Source organism: Saccopteryx bilineata, chromosome 10 (genome assembly GCF_036850765.1).
Source record: "Saccopteryx bilineata isolate mSacBil1 chromosome 10, mSacBil1_pri_phased_curated, whole genome shotgun sequence".
Taxonomy (NCBI): Eukaryota; Metazoa; Chordata; class Mammalia; order Chiroptera; family Emballonuridae; genus Saccopteryx; species Saccopteryx bilineata.
The window spans coordinates 63,716,579-63,733,380 of NC_089499.1; positions in this window are offsets into that span (position 1 = coordinate 63,716,579).

The following is a 16,802-nucleotide window of genomic DNA, read 5'->3' on the forward strand; positions in this document are numbered from 1 at the left end:
TTAATAATAACATGGTCATTCACTACAAAAAGCGTACCACACTGAATTTAAGATGTTACTAAAAGGGGGAACTGTGAGTGGGAGTAGGAGGAGATATTCTGTGCTATCTGCTCAATTTTCTACAAACCTAAAACTGTCCTAAAAACAAAGTCTATGAATAAAATAAAAAAGTGCAATCATTGCTTCACCAATTCTTGATGAACTTAAACAGTAAACCACCTTTGCAGAGTGCCTTGGACAACAAGCCATGACGCAGCCTAGCCAATATGGGCAGAAGGGTTTTGAAGCCAACAAAAGCATCCCCTAGCTAGAGTGTGAGTAGGAATGGCGGAAGAGAACAGATATGGTGTTTACTACACTGGGTTTCCCTTTGTAGTGACAACCGAGGAATCACTGAGCACATGAAAGCAGCTTAGTGAGTGCAACACCACTCTGAGAAACATGCCACACTTGTGACTTGTTTTAACCAAATAACCTATGTAGCCTAACCTGTGGTGGTGCAGTGGATAAAACGCTGACCTAGAATGATGAGGTCACAGGTTCGAAAACCAGGTTTGCCTGGTCAAAGCACATATGGGAGTTGATGCTTCCTGCCCTTCCCTCCCTCCCTCCCTTATCTCTCTCTCTCTCTCTTCTCTCTCTCTCTCTCATCTCTCTTTCTAAAAATGAATAATTAAAAAATATTTAAAAATGGGATAAATAAACAAACAATAACCAAATAATTTATCTGACATGACCTTCAGTTTTCCTGTTGGTACAACTGAACGTATTATTTGTTATAAATGTTGCTGTGATGTTTTCAAGCCTAACAAAGACATCAAAACATTCTTGTATATTATAATGATGTGGAGAAAGCAGAGGTATGTGATCATATATGACATGAGATATGGTATTAAAGAAGGTGCAAGAGGGGTTTTCTTTTTCTTCTCTTTTTTTAAGCGAGAGAGAAAGAGATGGAGGGACGAATAGACGGGGACAGACAGGAAGGGAGAGAGATGAGAATCATCAGTTCTTCATTGTGGCTCCTTAGTTGTTCATTAATTGCTTTCTCATATCTCCCTTGACTGTGGGGCTCCAGTCAAACCAGCGACCCTGGGCCCAAGCCAGCGATCTTGGCTTCAAGTCAGCAGCAACCTTGGGTTCAAGCCAGCGACCTTGGGCTTCAAGCCAGTAATCTTTGGGCTCAAGCCAGTGACCATGGGGTCATGTCTATGATCTCATGCTCAAGCTGGCAACCCTGCGCTCAAGCTGGTGAGCCTTCGCTCAAGCCAGTGACCTCAGGGTTTTAAACCTGTGTCATCAGCGTCCCAGGCCAATGCTCTATCCACTGTGTCACAGCTTGGTTAGGTGAGGGGTTTTCTTGAGAATACTATTTTATTAATTTCACTGCTGTTATTCTCCTACTTGTTGTCTGCCGTTTTCGTCTAAGATTTTATACCCTCCACGAATTATATGAACCTCAAGGTTTTTTTTTTCTGTGTTGTTGTTTTTAACCTTGCAAATAAATTCTGTTGAACAGGACCTTGTCATGCTATTTGTTGCTATTGATAGAGTTTGTCAACCCTGAGCAGTGAGAAGCAATCTGTCCTCCCAATACATGGTAGCCTTCAATACTGGTGATTCTGTAATGAATTTTAAAATGAGAGGCAGATCTCCCACTTGGGGTTAGAAAGTGAAAATTCAGCAAGAGAAAATAAGAGGCAGAGCTGAAGAAATGAGTTTGAGTCCACAAAGTTCTAAGAATCACAACTGTTGGAGAAGTATTTAGCAGACCAGACAATAAGCGAAGTGAGTCCAGGCTGACAAGACTGCATGCAGCCCTAAGCCCCACATGGCGACTACTTTTTCCTTCTGCATGGCAAAGAGGGCTGGAAGACATTTCAGACTGAGATTTGCCTGAATAGTTCCTCCTACTGCATTCCTCACTGGGACAATATTTTTTTTTCCTCCCGAAGACACCATGCAGCAGAAGCTGTCACTCCACCCATTTATTCTCATCTCTTGGCGAGAAACTGTCCCAGCACCAATGTTCAGCAATGCTGCTGTCACAGCGATAGAAAGCAAGACAGAGGGAGCTCTAGGAATACATCCCCAAACAGAAAGAGCTCAGGGTGCAAGAACTGTCACTTAATAGTTACAGCAGGGATTTATTTTTGGTAATTAAAGCCTAATGTGGATTCTGTTTTTGGAAAAAGATAACATTTGTTTTCTAAAAACTAGAGAATCTTTTTAAGGGGGAGAGTTTTCTCTCCAGCCCCACTCTAGAGGTAAAGGCACTCTTTAAAGCACCAACGATTTCTTCCCAGGAATTCAGGTAGTAGATGTTTTGAAATAACTAGCAAAAACAGAATTCATTGAATGTTACAGGCAAAAAGTTACCACAGGACTCTCTGGTTGAATCCCCTCATTCTATAATCGAGGAAAATTAAGTCCAGAGAGACTGAGTGTTGTGCCCAAGGGCACACAGCTGGCTCACACGATGAGACTTGAATCCAAGATTGTCCATGAACTAGTCAGTGTTCTTCCCACTATACTGTGTTCCATTGAGCAGATACTCCTTGCCTCTTTTAGAATTTAGAGACTCTTTTTTACCAACCTGGAACTAAACTTGTGACTAATTAGGATATTGTGCTCCTTCACCTGTAAGTCATCAGCATTGGTCTGGGTTACTGAGGACCTAGGTTCAAAACCCCGAGGTCACTGGCTTGAGTGTGGGCTCACCAGCTTTAGTGCGGGGTCACTGGCTTGAGCATGGGATCATAAACATGATCCCATGGTCACTGACTTGAGCCCAAAGGTCACACTGGCTTGAAGCCCTAGGTCGCTGGCTTGACCTCGAAGATTGCTGGCTTAAGCAAGGGATCACTGGCTTGGCTGGAGACCTACAGTCAAGGCACATATGAGAAAGCAATCAATAAACAACTAAAGGACTGCAGTGAAAAATGGATACTTCTCATCTCTCTCCCTTCCTGTCTGTCTGTCCCTATCTGTCCATCTCTCTGTCTCTGTCTCTCTCTGTCTCTCTCACAAACAACACAAAACAAAAAGTAAAACCTATATGGACGTACCAGGTGCTAAACATGGTTCTAAGCCCTTTACCATATCAATTTATTTACCCCTCAGTGCAACTCTATGAGGTAGACAACTATTTGTAAATCCATTTACAGATGAGGAAAGAGGACCCGGAGCTGTTAGGTGACTTGCCTAACGTGGCACAACTGGTTAAGGAAGAGCCAAGGTGTGGACTCATGCTGCATTTAACAGAGTATGACCAACCTCAGATACAGTTCATAAGGTAAGCTGTACTCAAGGATTCAATGCCAGTTGCCAAAGTTTAAAAAGTTAATCTCAGTTATCATTCATTCATCCATTTATTTCATAACTTTATTGAAGGCATCTAATCAAGACTTCCAGTGTCTCAACAGAATAATATATGTATAAATCAACACAAATCTAGTAAGAATGAAAACACTGTCACTATTCCCTGAAGACAGAATCTAAAACCAAGACTTCAAAACTTTTGAAATATCATGCATTTACTAAATGGGATAGCCAGTTAGCATCATCATCTGTATTTTCATCAATTAATAAATATACCCTCGATAACAATTTAAATTAAATTTCATGAATTTGGCTTTGTAGAAACTTGTCTAATATAGCAGTAGTGTCTTTAACCCAGAAATTGGTGTTGATTGAATGGATGGATGAATGGATGGATGGAAAACTATTTGAAAAAATTAATAACTAGAATGTTTGCCAATGTTTGGTGTTTAGAATGCATCTTAAAAATAATTTAGTGTTTTCTAGAGTGTTGGATAATAAATTATGACTCAGGAGAAAATTTTGATTTCTATCCTTTTCAATGACTAAGTAACTTCAAGCAAGTCATTACAGTGCCAGTTTTATCTGTTGTGAGGATTAAATGAGCTAACATAAACAAATTATTTAACACCGTGCCTAACACCTGTTAAACAGTCACCAGATTTTAAACTGTCTTTAAATATATGTAAAAAAAGCAAAAATTCAAATGATACAAAAAACTATACAATGCAAAATAAGTCTCTTTTGACGAAATTTTATGCTGTTATTACTAATCAAGCAAAAATAACATTTTGCTATTGATTAAGCAGAGAGAAGTTTACAAACCAGTAGATAACATTGTTTGAGTCAGAACCATGTGAAATAACACATGTAATCTGCATAATTTCCAGCGAGATTAACATTCTCCAACTTCAAATAATTTTTATTATTAGCCAACACTTGTCCACCCCCAATAATAAATGTGTTGTATAAAGGACACAGAATCAGATCGCCCTCCCCTGGCATGTTCACAGTCTGCACATACTTTTCACTGAGGGTTTCCCTTTCTTTCTGACTGTTATTTCATGGCTTTTCAACTCCCACTACTTTCAACCCTGGGAAGTTTGCTGACCCAAAGTGCCAAGTATTTCCAAAAAAACAAAAGATAAAATATGGACACCTGTAGAATTCCAGGGAATAAAAGACTTAATGTACATATAAACCATATTTATCAGTAGTTTTAATGTTTGTGATGCTATTGATATTTATTCCTTTTTAACTCAGGCTTAGGTTAATACACATGTTCTTCATTATTTCTCACTGTACGGCCAGTAGCCACAGCCACCACCACAGCCGCCTGGCCCATGCAGGTTTAGGTTCGAATTTAATTTGTACAGATCATAAAGAAAACAGTGGAGCCAAAAACTGGTGAGCCATTTTCCTTTATTCCTGCTCACAACCTGCGGGTGAGAAAATACACACGGGGGGGGTGGGGGCACTTTCCATTCAGGACTTCCAAGGCCACTGACTTTTTCCGTTTTTTCCCTAGAATCAAAGGCCCACACCAGACTTATTCGCTTCTGTTCCCCATCTCCTTCTCCTGCACAAACTGGCTTCTCCTTCAGCATTCCGCCAGTTTGGCTGGCTCCTCTCCGCCATGTGGCCTCTGCCCTGCTACAACATGAGGTCCTCCTCTCAGCTTAGAAGAACGTGGTCTTGGCTCCCCAAAATGGCCTCCGAGCTCCTCCTTTTAAAACTTTTGAGGGGCCCTGGCCGGTTGGCTCAGCAGTAAAGCGTCGGCCTAGCGTGCGGAGGACCCGGGTTCGATTCCCGGCCAGGGCACACAGGAGAAGCGCACATTTGCTTCTCCACCCCTCCGCCGCGCTTTCCTCTCTGTCTCTCTCGTCCCCTCCCGCAGCCAAGGCTCCATTGGAGGAAAGATGGCCCAGGCGCTGGGGATGGCTCTGTGGCCTCTGCCCCAGGCGCTAGAGTGGCTCTGGTCGCAACATGGCGACGCCCAGGATGGGCAGAGCATCGCCCCCTGGTGGGCAGAGCGTCGCCCCTGGTGGGCGTGCCGGGTGGATCCCGGTCGGGCGCATGCGGGAGTCTGTCTGACTGTCTCTCCCTGTTTCCAGCTTCAGAAAAATGGAAAATAAATAAATAAATAAATAAATAAATAAAACTTTTGAGGGAGCAAAAGCCCTCCCCAACACATATTAGCATAACCAAGCCCCTTCCCGGGCATAAAAGGCAATTAGCTGTAAACCTGAGAGCAGTGCCATCTTTAACAGAGTGAGCATGAAATAACTTAGCTGCGGGCACTCACAAAGCCTTGTTGGTAAGAGGGAGGGAGAGGGTTAGTCTGCCCTTTTTAGCCTCTTAATCTGTACAAAACGGAATTCAGGACACAAGGATAATAACTGCAGCCTATCTCTCCCCTTTAGTCCAGTCCTGAATCCTTCAATTTCCCTGGCCCTCCAACCTTTTTTCACCTCCTTCCCAGAAGGAAGAGGCGGGGGAGTGGGAAACAATTCAGACCCTCTTTCTAAGCATGTGAATAAATCTCAAGTACGCTAAACACCTCAGTGTTCCAACCTAATTAGATCACTGTAGAAAGAGACGTGTTTTTTTTAAACATAGTTTAACTTTTTTTTTTTTTCTTTTATTTTTTTCTTTATTCATTTTTAGAGAGGAGAGTGAGGGAGAGGGAGAGAGAAGAGACAGAGAAAGAGAGAAAGGGGGGAGGAGCTGGAAGCATCAACTCCCATATGGGCCTTGACCAGGCAAGCCCAGGGTTTTGAACCAGCGACCTCAGCATTTCCAGGTCGACGCTTTAAGTTTTAAATGTCCTAAAAACGTCTCTTTCACCTGACCTGTGGTGGCGCAGTGGATAACGCGTCGACCTGGAAATGCTGAGGTCGCTGGTTTGAAACCCTGGGCTTGCCTGGTCAAGGCCCATATGGGAGTTGATGCTTCCAGCTCCTCCCCCCTTTCTCTCTTTCTCTGTCTCTTCTCTCTCCCTCTCTCTCTCTCTCTCTCTCTCTGTCTGTCTCTCCCTGAGAGCGCCACTGTGTGCCCCAGAGTCCGGGCACCCAGCAGGCCTTCCGCGGGCTGTGGCCACTCCTTCTGCCCCTGACTTCCGGGGCTGGCCGGTGCATCTACTGCCCATATTCCCCAGGGGTCCCAGCACCCTGCCCATTAAAGAGCCCGGAGCCAGTGTTGCTTTTCTCTCTGCTGGGAACTGCCTAGGATTTTATTTTATTATTTTATTTTTTTTGTATTTTTTCTGAAGCTGGAAATGGGGAGAGACAATCAGACAGACTCCCGCATGCGCCCAACCGGGATCCACCCGGCACGCCCACCAGGGGGCGACGCTCTGCCCCTCCGGGATGTCGCTCTGTTGCGACCAGAGCCACTCCAGCACCTGGGGCAGAGGCCAAGGAGCCATCCCCAGCGCCTGGGTCATCTTTGCTCCAATGGAGCCTCGCTGCGGGAGGGGAAGAGAGAGACAGAGAGGAAGGAGAGGGTGAGGGGTGGAGAAGCAGATGGGCGCTTCTCCTGTGTGCCCTGGCTGGGAATCGAACCCAGGACTTCTGCACGCCAGGCCGACGCTCTACCACTGAGCCAACCGGCCAGGGCCAACTGCCTAGGATTTTAAAGGATTAACATCTCTCCGGTCTTGCAAAGACAGAAAAAATCACTTGCCACAACCATAAGATTTTGCTACAAAAAAAAAAAAAAAAAGGTTGAAGCTTTGGAGATACCTATTGTACATGGGAGCATGGTTAAAATTGTTGATGCTGCCTGACCAGGTGGTGGCGCAGTGGCTAGAGCGTTGGACTGGTATGCGGAAGACCCAGGTTCGAGACCCTGAGGTCCCCAGCTTGAGCGTGGGCTCATCTGGTTTGAGCAAAAGCCCACCAGCTTGAACCCAAGGTCACTGGCCCCAGCAAGGGGTTATTTGGTCTGCTGAAGGCCCGCGGTCAAGGCACATATGAGAAAGTAACCAATGAACAACTAAGGTGTTGCAATGCGCAACGAAAAACTAGTGAAAGATGCTTCTCATCTTTCTCCGTTCCTGTCTGTCCCTCTCTCTGACTCACTGTCTCTGTAAAAAATAAATAAATAAATAAATAAATTAATTAATTAATTAATTTTAAAAATTGTTGATGCTGTGACCCAACTACCTGGGTTCAAAATTGGATTTGCCATTTGAGCGCCTACCATGTGTTAGGCACTCGGAATAGCACAGGGAACAAGATGATCTAGGTTGAGGTTTTTCTCGAGGATTTATCATTAGCTCGGATACTTTGGTTAAGTTTCTAAGCCTCTGTTTCTTCTCTGTAGGGAATAGCTGCCTCATAGAATTGTTGCAAGGATCTGAGATCTTGTAGACATTTTCAGCAGGCCGATAATAGGAAGGGGCTTATTGAAGTAGATAGAAACACACCAACAAAAGGAGTGGGCACATCACCATGGCAACAAGTGGATGCATCAAGACCATGGCTCTTATCCCTGAGGGGAAAACTCTTGAGGCAGCAAGGATTCAGCTCAAATAAATAAATAAATAAATAAGTCAGTCACATTCCATGGGAGAGGGAACCCTTCCTTGCTGCCCCAGTGCACCGGGCTCACATCAGAGGGCATATGCTAGTTTCTGTTCACCTTCATCTTACTGGGGTGAGAAACGGTTGCTATGGCAAGAAAGGATACACTTTTAAAACTGGAAGTCAGAAAGATTAACAATAGATGTCTTGGCTGGACTAACCCTACTTTATGATATAACCTCTGATAGAGCACTGGACTCAAAATCCAGCCGTGTTTCTCCCACGTTGGGAATGCAATCCTGAGGTGCTCACATTCACCACCCCTTGACAGACAGAACAGGAACACAGCCTCCGGGGGTGAGTTCAATAAAGTGGGAAAGGAAAGTTGGGAGCAGTCCTTTGCTATGTGACCAGAGTGCTGTAACCTGCCAAGTATTTACATATAAAATTAGAGTAAATAAAGCATTACTACTTTCACATTAACCCCTTGATAGAGTTAATTATATAAAAATGATATATACCTGAACAAACATGAGAGGCTCATTTCCTAACATACTTGGTTTTTTAGTTTTAATGTTTTATCCATTGGATAGGTCAGCAAAGGCTCATTGTTCTCCTGTTTGGATAGCAGTCAGAATATGAGTGGAAATGATATTGTTTTTCATTTGTTAAACTTGAATCCCAACTGAGCCTACTTAAAAAATCAATTTCCTATTCATATGGCCATAAGTCTATAGAAATGTAAATCAGATAATGTTTTGATAATCAGCTAATCAGGACTTACTTTACTACAGGAATAATTGCACTTCACTATCCCTTTTATATTTTCTCCACTAATACATTTTAATTGTGTAGAAATATAGAACTTCATAGGATTAACATGTCTATTAATAGAGGTTTAATCATGGAAGAAAATCATTATGTCTGCAGATTGTGTACCTTCTGGGTTTTTTGTTGTTCTTTTCAATGGCTAGATGGCTGAATAGCATACCATTTACAGGTACAGCAAATTTTCTGAATAGCAGCTGCTCAGTTTAACTTGTTCTTTGAAGGGAAATATACTCTAATGTTGGAAAGTTTTAAGAAAAAGCAGACACCAGTTTTTCAATTTAAACTCAAAATGAGACCATTACACATAGTCAACAGCAGAGAGATGAAACCTGTGTACTCTAAACACTGTTGTAATCACTTCCAGTGCCCAAAGATCATAAACAAAAGCAGCCAGTTATAAACATTGCTCCTGGTGTTTTTCTGCTTATACACAAAAGGCTTTGTTTACAACCAGTCTTCCTATAGCTAGACACTGTCACCTGCCTCTGGAGCTCAGGCCTGTGAAAACCCACACATTTCCCTGTCTGTTCTCTGATGTTATAACTAAGCCAGAGCCCCAGCCAGCTCAGCTGCAGGTTTTGAGGAAATGTCAGCTGCCATCATGGCAGGGCTAGTATTCATGGTTACAAATTTTCCTTCCTTCAGGGGAGGTTTGAAGACTCATAACAGTGGTGATCAAAGTCATGTTAGCTTCTGAAACTTACTTTTGGAAGTGTAAGTACAGTGGGTACTTCTGAATGAATCTTACCTAGAGCAATGAGCAAAGGAAACAAAAGCTCTTGGCACTGCTGCCAGGATCTTGCTTTTCCTATGCTGCTCAGTATTATCAAGAGGTGTTCTCTCACACTTTCCTAAATGCCACCACAAAGACATCTTCCCTGTCCAATGGGCAGTATGAAAGTCTGCTGGAAATACCTCTTTGGCTCATCCTGTCTGCCACCCTCGGCCCTTCACAGCAGTAGATCACATGCCCTTGTTTAGTTTCTCTCACGCTGTGTGCCAGCTACATGGAGTACCCTCGTGGTTGACCTACACCCCCCACAGTGCACTGCTGTGGTCACCAAGAGCCCCCGGAAACTCTCAAATGGGATGGGCCCTGTTGATGGCCAATGATGTTTCTCCCAATTGCCTGAAAGGGAGAAGCTTTCTAACTCAGGAGACCTATTTTTAAACACATGCAATTCTCTTAAAGGGGCAGAAGAGAGCACAGGTATGAAACCTTTATATGTGGCGAATTTTCTATTATGGTGAGTTTAACAAGAGAACTTCAGATAGAAAGGAGGGAAAGACCAGTAAAAGCAAATATACAATATGTGACTCGGGTTTAAGCTATAACCTCTCAATAGTCTCGTGTCCCTAAAACCTGTGAAACAGTGGCCAGTTATTTCAAGGGCCAAATGTAGGCCCCTTAAAAATGGACTGGAACTGGTAGATGGCTTTAAGAAAGCCATGAAGATATTTACTGTATTGTTGTTCTGGTAGTGAGCTTGTAAAATGTCTGTCAAAACCAGCAGAAAAACAATTTTCAGAAGATTATTACAACAATAATACATCAAAACCTATTTATTAATGATAAAGAATATGAATTGTTAGGTAACAAAAGAAGTAAATAATTTTATGCCTATGTCTCTGCACAAAGTGACCTTTACAAATATTTCTTAACATATAAGCTTTATGAGGGCAAATGTACTGGTAAACGGTTAGAATCTCACCAAAACCTTACAAACTCACCGGGTTATTAGGCGGTTGGGGCACTCAAAGCAGTGCTGGTGAATGGTCCCAAGCCATCTTTCTTGAGCCCTACTTAGCAGTGATGTAGTTGGAGAACCAAGTAACCATCAAAGATATTTGAAAGGAAATACGGATTTTGACAATCCCTGCGTTGTCTTGAACTGCATTTTAAAATTGTCCTACGTGCTTTATTGCATCTGAAAATGAAGTTGTTCATTTGCCAATCCTCTTGAGGGGAGGGAGTCTAGTGCATCTGTGTGTGTGTACTTTGGGGTTTGTTGGCCCGATGTTTTATTTTTTTATTTTTATTTATTTATTTATTTATTTTAAATAAATTTTTATTAATGGTAATGGGATGACATTAATAAATCAGGGTACATATATTCAAAGAAAACATGTCTAGGTTATTTTGTCATTAAATTATGTTGCGTACCCCTCGCCCAAAGTCAGATTGTCCTCCGCCACCCTCTATCTAGTTCTCTGTGCCCCTCCCCCTCCCCCTAACTCTCTCCCTCCCTCCCTCCCATGTCCTCCCTCCCCCCACCCCTGGTAACCACCACACTCTTGTCCATGTCTCTTAGTCTCATTTTTATGTTCCACCAATGTATGGAATCATGTAGTTCTTGTTTTTTTCTGATTTACTTATTTCACTCCTTATAATGTTATCAAGATCCCACCATTTTGCTGTAAATGATCTGATGTCATCATTTCTTATGGCTGAGTAGTATTCCATAGTGTATATGTGTGTTGGCCCGGTGTTTTGAGGGACATGTTAAATCCTCTAGGCCACCGGCAGATTCAGAGTTCAGATTTGTTTACAGTGTCAGAAAAGTAACGGCCTTTTGGAAAGGGGAGTGGCCCAAGATCAGGAAACAGTTGTTACTACCGTTGTCATTGACTAGGTGCCTTATCTTGGGTAGTCTCTTACCCTTTATAGATACGGTTTTCCTTCTTTGCAAAATTATAGGATGAATAGATCATATTTCTGTGTGCTTTCATTTCTAAAATTTGGTGACTTTTTAAAATGAAAGATTAATAAATCAGTATATTTTGAAAGGTTTACATAAAAGTGTTCAGAATATGCATCTTCATTAAAATACATTTGGAAAAAAACTTGGTATCTATACCCATGATGCTTTTATGCCATTTATTATTTGAACAAAAATATTTAAAAATTTATTTCAGTGTGTTTTTAAAATTATGTAATTTAAAAAATACTGTGATTCCACTTATTTTAGTGTTTATTGAATCTTTAAAAGAGATGAAGGGAGAGAGAGAGAGTAACATTGATTTGTTATTATCATTCATAGGTTGATTCTTGTATGTGCCCTGACTGGGGATCGAACCCACAGCCTTTAATCTGAAACCTTGATGTGTGGGGCCCTATGCTCTAACCAACTGAACTACCCGGCCAGGACCTTAAATTTTTTTTTTATTAATGGAGGTCTAACTTAAAATAAGATCATTAAGCATACAGTTCACTGACTTTTTACATGTATGTGTCTGAAAAACACACTCAGAACACTCAGATTGAGGTATAAAGCATTTTCAGCCTCCCAGAGGCCTCCCCCCTATACATTTACTCCCATTCAGTAAGCCCCTCCTGCTTCCTGGAGGTGACTACCACAGACTTCTATCACCACTGATGAGTTTTGCTTCAAAACAAGACCCTTTTGAGGTGAAAGAGAGCAATATTAATAATTAAGCTCAAGGACAACAGGTGTATAAACCTAGAGTTATGGTAATTTTGCCATGAACCTAAATGCTTTTATAACAATTTTTACGGTTTTTGCTATCTAGAATAACTAAAAAAAATTTGCCCTTGGAGACTTCTTAGAAAGTTACTTTTTAGGTGAAGCAATACCTTGCAGGTTTGGATCTGTGGTTCTTGGGAGCCCTTGTGGTCACAGGCCCCATATTAATCTCTTACTTCCTGTTTTTGGAGTACAGGTATATTTGCAGACAGTAGGTTTGAATCATGAACTTTTCCAGCAAGTCAGACTTTAAGATATCAGTAGATGAATCAGTTCCATAAAGCCAGAAATTAGCTGAGAAAATTGAATGAAAATTGATATTTTAAAGTTCAGTGAATTAAAGAATGTGGGTGTAAAGCTTTTAACAACCTTTTATTTATTTATTTATTTATTTTTTTCATTTTTCTGAAGCTGGAAACGGGGAGAGACAGTCAGACAGACTCCTGCGTGCGCCCGACCGGGATCCACCCGGCACGCCCACCATGGGGCAACGCTCTGCCCACCAGGGGGCGATGCTCTGCCCATCCTGGGCATCGCCATGTTGCGACCACAGCCACTCTAGCGCCTGGGGCAGAGGCCACAGAGCCATCCCCAGCGCCCGGGCCATCTTTCCTCCAGTGGAGCCTTGGCTGCGGGAGGGGAAGAGAGAGACAGAGAGGAAAGTGCGGCGGAGGGGTGGAGAAGTAGATGGGCGCTTCTCCTGTGTGCCCTGGCCGGGAATCGAACCCGGGTCCTCCACACGCTAGGCCGATGCTCTACTGCTGAGCCAACCGGCCAGGGCCTTTCACAACCTTTTAAATGACAGCAGTGAACTTGATTTATATACACAGGGTATTTACCTGGTTTATCAAATTAAAACTTTATCAATGAAAAGAATAAAAGGTAACTAAAAATTATGTCTGGTGGTTTTTGTGTTTTTTAATTTCAACATGATAAAAATACTTTTTTGTATTAGACCTCTAGGAAATTGGGTTTGTTTTTTTTGTTGTTGTTGTTGTTTTTCTGAAGCTGGAAACGGGGAGAGACAGTCAGACAGACCCCCGCATGCACCTGACCGGGATCCACCTGGCACGCCCACCAGGGGCACGCTCTGCCCCTCCGGGGCATCGCTCTGCCACGACCAGAGCCACTCTAGCGCCTGGGGCAGAGGCCAAGGAGCCATCCCCAGCGCCCGGGCCATCTTTGCTCCAATGGAGCCTTGGCTGTGGGAGGAGAAGAGAGAGACAGAGAGGAAGGAGGGGTGGGGGTGGAGAAGCAAATGGGCACTTCTCCTATGTGCCCTGGCCGGGAATCGAACCCGGGTCCCCCGCACGCCAGGCCGATGCTCTACCGCTGAGCCAACTGGCCAGGGCAGGAAATTGGGTTTTTTATGTTCTCCACTGAAGCAAGTACAGGTACTTCAACAATTTGTTTATCCTTTCCAAATGCCTTTTAATGTATTCTTGTACCTTTTCTTATTTCTGTTGCTAAAAGAGAGGAGTTAGAAGTTATATGTGTGTCTTTTACTGTGATGACACCTATATAAGAGAAAGCTGGCGACAGTGTAAGGCCTATGGTAGGGATGTATGGGGCATAGTCCACAAAGTTCAAAGATTTTCTTTTGTGAAATAGGTCTGTTTTCCTGTGACTAAGTTAACTAGCCAATTGGCTAACAACTAAGCTGAATATGGTCATTCTCTTCCAAGATTCATAGCATCATTAGCCAAGAGAATAATTGATTAGAGTTATTAATTCACCCTTTTTTTGTGTGGCTCTTTTTAGATTTCTTAACTTGTATATATTTTTTTTGTTTGTTTGTTTGTTTTTTTGTTTGTTTTTTACAGAGACAGAGAGGGAGTCAGAGAGAGGGATAGACAGGGACAGACAGACAGGAACGGAGAGATGAGAAGCATCAATCATTAGTTTTTCTTTGCGCATTGCAACACCTCAATTGTTCATTGATTGCGTTCTCATATGTGCCTTGACCACGGGCCTTCAGCAGACCGAGTAACCCCTTGCTCGAGCCAGCGACCTTGGGCTCAAGCTGGTGAGCTTTTGCTCAAACCAGATGAGGACTCGCTCAGGCTGGAGACCTTGGGGTCTCGAACCTGGGTCTTCCGCATCCCAGTCCGACGCTCTATCCACTGCGCCACCGCCCGGTCAGGCTTCTTAACTTGTATATTATCAGATATTTAACTTAAAACTTATTAAAAATTTAAGAATGCAAGTAAAAAGATGTACAATGAAAAACAGAAGAGACATATAAAAGAGAATTTTCTCATAGGGAATGGAGTCAGTAATATTGTAATAACTATGTGTGGTGCCAGGTGGGTATTATGGAAATATGGGGGGAACGCTTGGTAAAGTATGTGATTACCTAACTACCATGCTCTACACCTGAAACTAATGCAAAAAATATAGAATATAAACTCTAAAAGTAAAATTTAAAGTTCTTTATTTTTTAAAAGATTTTATTTATTTTTTATTTTAGAGGGAAGTGGGGGGGGGGAGCGGGAAGCACAGTAGTTGCTTCTTGTAGGTGCCTCAGTTGGGTAAGCCCTGGGGTTTCAAACTGGCGGACTCAGCATTCCAGGTCAATGCTTTATCCACTGTGCCACCACAGGTCAGGCTAAAGCTCTTTTTTTAAAAAAAAAAGATACTTGTTTCCTTGTAAGCTCTGATTTTTCTCTTTAAAAATACTACTATTCATACTCTTCTTGCTTTTGTAGGGTACTTTTGCTTTCACAGTGGGAACTAGACTGGTCTTTGCTATAGAAAGATGATGTAGAAGCAGATATTGTTTGACTCTTTAGTCTGTAGAAAAGATGAGCTGTCCAAAGTGCATTTGCTTTCTAATAATGACTTCCTGTTATGTTCACATTAAATGAATACAATCCAAAAAAAGCAGAAGACCGTTATGTAGGCTGGTAATTTGAATGCTAAATGTTTTTATATTAAAAAATTTCTGTCTTACAACTTTTTAAAAGTTTACTTTCTGTAATTATTTGGCAGTTAGCCAGTATTTCACAATGAGAATAAAAGAACATGGAATCAGTACATCGATGTACCTCTTTGTTATGGCAGGAAATTTTTCTTTCAGTAAATAGCATTTGTTAATTAACTGTGATGTTTTGTAATTGAGAAAAATATTTTTTTTTAATGCATAGTTGTTAAATTGGATGACGATTTTGGTTACCTGGGAGATCTGAACCATTAGACTTTGGGGAGTGAGATTTTGATGTAACTATGCTTCAGGTGCTACTAGCCTCCGTGGAAAATTATCTAAAATACGAAGGATGTGGTCAGGTTGTTGCAAGTTCATTTTTAAAATTTACAAAAGTGGGAGGCAGGATAAGAAAAAGGATAGATTATTAGAAAAATTATGAATGCACTGCCGAAGTTTTAACAACTTTGATTATAAACCTTTGCATATAATTCAGAGGCACCTGAAGATTTGTGTATAATTATTTCCTAGTCTCCTTTATTCCAGAAGATGTTTATAGCCTATTCAGCTCTCTTTATCTTTAGATGACCACTTAAGGGCATAATTAAAAACAAACAATGTAGTCTGTATATTGTGCTCAATGGTATTAAATCCCTGTTGAACTTTGTGGTTTGATAGTTGAGTAACTTCAGAGCCAAGCACTTTGCTGTGCAGGGAGAAGCTATAAGGTGGCATTCCTAATATGGTGTACAGTGCTGCATGTGGGTTCCTTTCGAAATTTTTACTTAATCTAGAGAGCAAGGTTAATTAGTAGACCAATGTAGGGCAGATAGGGCAGTTGAGAGTACCTGCTTGGTCTGGGAAAGTTGGTTCTGGTCTGAGATGACATTGGAAAGAATCTTACATGAGAGATGGAGGTAGGTTTGTTGTCACTTGCAAGTGCAGGACAGTCACATACTTGGAATGACAACATGAAATGGGCTGGGAAATTGAGCAGTTTTTAAATAACTCAAGGTTTTCCTGATGAAATTCAAAGTATTAATCAGTAGTCAACAATATTGTGATAGGTTTACACAGTGACAGATGATGAATAGAATCAGTGGGGTGATCACATTGTAAAGTATAAAAATGTTGAATCACTGTATTGTACCCCTAAAACTAATATAACCAATGTAAAATTGTACACCAACTATATTTAAATTTAAAAAAAATTTTAAAGAAAAAATAAAGTGTTAACAAGTACTTTGATTTAAATTCCAAATTATTATTTTTTCAGCCTGAATAGTTTTTTAAAAGGTATTTGAGATGGTTGCTATGAAATATGCCTACTGGTAAGGCCACAAGCTTTATTTTTTTTCATATTAATTGGCTACCCAGACTAGGGTCCTTTCTTGTCTTTGAGTTTTTGCTAGCATTCTGATGGATCATTTCCTACAAAATAGATTTCTCCATGTTAAAAGTAGTATATGGTAATTTGGAATCATCATTGTAAGAAACCATTCTGGCTCATTTTTACTTATGTCATTATAACACAAAGGCACTTACCATATCACCTATCTAGAACATAGTAAATAATGAGGAAGTAAATTTCTATTATTTAAATTTTTTTAAATTTTTTTAGTTGTGGAAAAATATACATAACATAAAATTTACCATTATAAATAGTGTACAATTCAGTGGCATTAGTACATTCACAATATTATACAATTATCACCA